Source organism: Rhinopithecus bieti, unplaced genomic scaffold (genome assembly GCF_001698545.2).
Source record: "Rhinopithecus bieti isolate Rb0 unplaced genomic scaffold, ASM169854v2 scaffold_7888, whole genome shotgun sequence".
In the NCBI taxonomy this organism is placed as follows: domain Eukaryota; kingdom Metazoa; phylum Chordata; class Mammalia; order Primates; family Cercopithecidae; genus Rhinopithecus; species Rhinopithecus bieti.
Window position 1 is genome coordinate 952,809 of NW_016805944.1, and position 5,283 is coordinate 958,091.

Sequence of the window (5,283 nt, forward strand, 5' to 3'; positions counted from 1 at the left end):
TTTTTTTTTTTTTTTTTTTTTTGAGGTGGAGTCTCGCTCTGTCACCGGGACTGGAGTGCAGTAGCCGGATCTCAGCTCACTGCAAGCTCCACCTCCCGGGTTTATGCCATTCTCCTGCCTCAGCCTCCCGAGTACCTGGGACTACAGGCGCCCGCCACCTCGCCGGGCTAGTTTTTGTATTTTTAGTAGAGACGGGGTTTCACTGTGTTAGCCAGGATGGTCTTGATCTCCTGACCTCGTGATCCGCCCGTCTCGGCCTCCCAAAGTGCTGGGATTACAGGCTTGAGCCACTGCGCCCGGCCTATTTTCATCATTTTTAATACAACAAAGAACGTAAGTGTTTTTTTGCTAACAGCAAGAAAACTGGAGGAGTTTTTTTGTTTGTTTTTTAATTTATTTTTTGAGATGGAGTCTCCCTGTATCACCCAGACTGGAGTGCAGTGGCATGATCTCAGTCCACTGCAACCTCCGCCTCCCAGGTTCAAGCGATTCTCCTGCCTCAGCCTCCTGAGTAGCTGGGACTACAGGCATGCACCACCATGCCCGGCTAATTTTTGTATTTTTAGTAGAGACAGAGTTTCACCATGTTGGCCAGGCTGAACTCAAACTCCTCATCTCAAGTGATTCGCCCACCTCGGCCTCTCAAAGTGCTGGAATTACAGGTGTGAGCCACCACGCCTGGCCAAGGAGGAGTTTTTTAACTGACTTAATTATAACAGATTAAATCAGGGCAGCTAGTGACTCTGATATTTAAAACTTTAATTTTCTAAAACACATAGGGAGTAAATCTAATTTCTCCCTATCAAAAAAAAAGTGTACAAGTAATATAGTCTCTCAGGATTAAAGGCAACATAATAATCACTCACTGAAGTTGCAGTAAATGCTCACAAGGCATGTTTCAGTTTTAGGCTGACAAGACACACAACAGGCCCAGCGCAGTGTCTCATGTCCATAATCTCACCATGTTGGGAGGCTGAGGCAGGAGGATCCTTGAGCCCAGGAGTTCGAGGCTGCAGTGAGCTATGATGGTGCCACTGCACTCCAGCCTGGGTGACAAAGCAAGACTCTATCTCTAAAATGAAATTTAAAATAAAAATAAATTTAAAGAGTGAGGTGGGGGCCAGAATTTGAGGGCTGAGGAAGGAAGTAGAGGAGCCAGACAGGCCAGGTCTTACATCAGCTTCTTTCCTCGAGGTCACCAAGGTACTGGGCAAGACCAGCTCACAAGGACAAGGTACATAGGTACGCACAAAACTTATGGACTATATGAGCCGCTCCATTATCCACAATGCAAAAGGCCCCTTGCCACAAGGATAGCAAGCTCACCCTGTTGGAGTCAAGAGTGAGAGGCTCAAGGGCTACCCTGAACTTGATCCTGGGTGTTGGGCTTGACCACTTGGTGCACGGAGATGATCTTCAACTCTATTTAAAGTGTTTGTATTGTATGTAAAAATAAGTAAGTAAATATGGCCGGGCATGGTGGCTCACACCTGTAATCCCAGCACTTTGGGAGGCCGAGGCAGGCAGGTCACCTGAGGTCAGGAGTTCAAGACCAGCCTGGCCAACACGGTGAAACTCCCATCTCTACTAAAAAAAAAAAAAAAAAAAAAACTAGCTGAGCACGGTGGTGGGCACCTGTAATCCCAGCTACTCTGGAAACTGAGGCAAGAGAATTGCTTGAAGCCAAGAGGCGGAGGTTGCAGTGAGCCAAGATTGCACCACTGCACTCCAGCCTGGGCAACAGAGTGAAACTGTCTCAAAAAATAAATAAGTAAATACATTTTTTAAAGATACAAACTAAATAAAACTCTCACAATGGGAGGCTTCACTCCAGCTAGCTAATGTTTATATTCTTAGTGTCTTTAAGGAATCTGTGCCTCAAATGAAAAAATCAGGCAAAAGAAAGGGAAAAAAGAAAATAAAATTTTAAAAGGAATCTGATGTGTAAATAGTCCTGTCTTTTTACAAAAGGCTGGCTTGGTGTTTTGTTGTCTTAAAGCTTAGGTACAAAGTTTCTGAATTAGTTCCAGGTTCCTCTATTTAAAACTTATACCCAGTGTGTCTGAAGTCCCCAAGTGGACAGGGTAGTCAAAGCATGTTCAAGGACAGCAAGAAGGGGACAGTGGCTGAAGGAGTTAGAAAAAGGCTTTTGGGAGTGAGCAAGGTGAGGCTGGGATGGGGTCAGCCCACACTGTAGGCACCCTGTGCTGTTGGCCATGGGGAGGAGCTTGGGCCTCATTCTAGGAATCATGAGATGCCACTGAAAATGTGACTCATTTTGAGGGTGACCTTCAGAAAAGACCTGGGCAGAGCTTTGGCCTCACAGAGGCCAGAGTGCATCCTGGGAGGTCACTGAAGAGGCAGGGCAAAATCCAGGTGAAAGGAGGCAATGTCTGGACCAGGGTGCAGAGACTGGAAGTAAATAGAAGAGTTCTAATTCATCACAGTGTCATGACTTGGTGGTGGGTAGAACATCCATTCAATCAAGTAGCTATTTTGTGAGCACCTACCATGTGCTGGGCATTCTTTTGAGTGCTGGGTACAACAAAGGAAGGAATAGGAATTAGTCAAGGATGATGCTCAAATGTATGGCTTTTATAATGGGAAGATGGTGATGCTATTCCCTTAGACAGGAACTCCTGTGAGAGTGCTGATGTGGAGGAGAAGATCATGAGTCATTTTGCATTGGAGGTGCCTGTGGGACATCCAAGTGGAGGCATCAAGTGGCCAGGCGGATACACAGATCCAGAACTCAACTGAGCACTCCAGACTAGACACTGAAATACAGGAATCCTCTGCATTTTGACTGTGGCTGAAGCCATTATGTGGATAAGATCACTCAGCACAAAATATATGGTGTGAGGGTCCAGGAGGGAAGAATTACTCTGAAAAAAAGAGAGAAGAAAGACCAGCCAGAGAAGCAGAAGGAAAATCAAGGCAGTCTTACATCACAAAAGCTAAGGGAAATAAATATTTTGAGAAAGAGGAAGTGGTCGACTGTGTCAATTGCTATCCAGTTGCCCAAGATCATGCAGCTAATAAGGGGCAGAATGGAAATTTAAAAGCAGGTCTACCTATATAATAAACAGAACTTGGGCAAACGGCTTACCATCTGGAAACAAGGTCAGACCCCTACCTCACACCACATGCAAGTATACATTTTAGCTGAGGTAAAGATCTAAAAGTAAAACACAAAATAATCTTTCTTAAATAAAAAAAGTTCTACAATCTGAAAAGTCCCTCTTAAGGCAAGACAGGAAACACAGAAACCATAAAAGAAAAACCTAGATATTTTTTAACAGACTAGAGGAAAAGGTTTGCAGCACATTCAATTAAGACATAGGGTTAATATCCCCCATATACAACTCAACAAGAAAATGATCAGAAGAGATTAACAGATGGTTTGAAGATGGATGCTGATACCCATAAATATGTAAAAAGATAATCATCTCTCTAATGTTCAAGGAAATGCAAATAAAGCAATAATGAGATCTTGTTCTTTGGATTGGTAAAACATTTAAAACTGATCACACTGTGGGAAAATAAATACTAAAATCTTTTGGTATTGTATTTACCAACTCCTATTAGAATTTTAAGTGTAGCTCTACTTCTTAATCCAGGCACTGGATACACAGGTGTATTCACTTCGTGAAAATTCATAAGCTCACTAATAGTCTATCAACTCTATAAAAAAGTGTTTGTACACTTTTTATATTACATTATTCTTTAATGCTTCTAAAAGAAACTGAAATACACAAAATGTACACACCCAAGAACTCAATAATCCCAATTATGGGATACTTTTGTTCATTTTGCAAATAATAACAAAAAGGCAAACAACCCAATTTTTTTAATGGGCAATGGATATGAATAGGTAATTGACAAAAAAGCAAGCCCAAATATAGACACCAAATATGGAAAAATACCCAGTCTCCTGAGTGGGCATAAAAATGCCAAAGGAGCTGTGTCACTTTATACCTATAAATTTAAGAAGTGATAATGCTGGCCAGGCAAGGTGGCTCATACCTGTAATCCCAGCACTTTGGGAGGCCGAGGTGGGTGGATCACCTGAGCTCAGGAGTTCGAGATCAGCCTGGCCAACATGGTGAAACCCCATCTCTACTACAAATACAAAAATTAGCCCGGTATGGTGGCACACGCCTGTAGTCCCAGCTACTTGGGAGGCTGAGGCAGGAGAATGGCTTGAACCCAGGAGGTGGAGGTTGCAGTGAGCCAAGATCTTGCCACTGCATTCCAGCCGGGGTGACAGAGCGAGACTCTGACTCAAAAAAAAAAAAAAAGAAGTGATAACACCCACTTCTGGGGTCAGGGTAAGGAGGCTCCAAAACATTACTGGTGAAAAATATGAATTATTAATAGCTTTTTGGGGAAAACAATCTGGTAATATTAATTAAATATGTATACTTATTGACCTAATAACTCTGTGTTTACAATTTACTTATAAATGCACCAGTGCATAGGGACATATGTCTGAAAATATTTTGCGTAGTATGGGGAAAATACTGGAAAACCTTCAAAAACTAAAAGATCCACAATGCTGAACTGATACTACAGCACATTGTGCAACTATTACAAATAATAAATTAGAATTAGATATACTGCCCTGATGAGATGCCCATGAAATATTAGGTGACAAAGGTAAATTGATGCACATGGTTTTGATTTTGTTACTTTTTTTAATGTCCTTATATAAGTTTGTAGGGAAGAGAATATGGTTTATAACTCTGCAGGCAGAAAGCCTGTAGCCAAACCCCGGCTTCACCACCTCCTGTATGTGATCATCCGCCCAGGCCTCAGTTTTGTCAACTGTAAGAGGGGTTAATAATAACATGCATCTTGCAAGCTTGTCATGAGTATGTGATAATTTCTAAAAAGTGCCACAGATGCCTGGTGCACAATTCAGTAACAGCATGAGTACACTGTACGTGAGAATGCAGGACATGGAAGATGAAAACACACCACACTGGTCAGGTGCGGTGGCTCATGCCTGTAGTAATCCCAGCACTCTGGAAGACTGGCGGGTGGCTCACCTGAGGTCAGGAGTTTGAGACCAGCCTGGCCAACATGGTGAAACCCTGTCTCTACCAAAAATACAAAAATTAGCTGAGCGTGGTGGTGCACGCCTCTAATTGTAGCTACCTGGGAGGTTGAGGCAGGAGAATCACTTGAACCCAGGAGGTGGAGCTTGCAGTGCACTAGCCAAGATCATGCCACTACACTCCAGTCTGGGTGACAGAGGGGGACAAAGAAAAGAACAGAGAG

The 5,283-nt window shown here is 43.0% G+C and overlaps 1 long non-coding RNA gene across 1 annotated transcript in view; it reads left to right on the plus strand.

Annotated features, from left to right (window-relative positions):
- LOC108531056 (uncharacterized) overlaps positions 1-2,909 on the plus strand; it is a 5,449-nt gene extending 2,540 nt beyond the window's left edge. Inside the window, exon 2 of the long non-coding RNA XR_001886051.1 lies at positions 2,630-2,909. This is a non-coding gene — a long non-coding RNA (uncharacterized LOC108531056). The remainder of the gene's footprint in view (positions 1-2,629) is intronic.
- Positions 2,910-5,283: the final 2,374 nt, after the last annotated feature.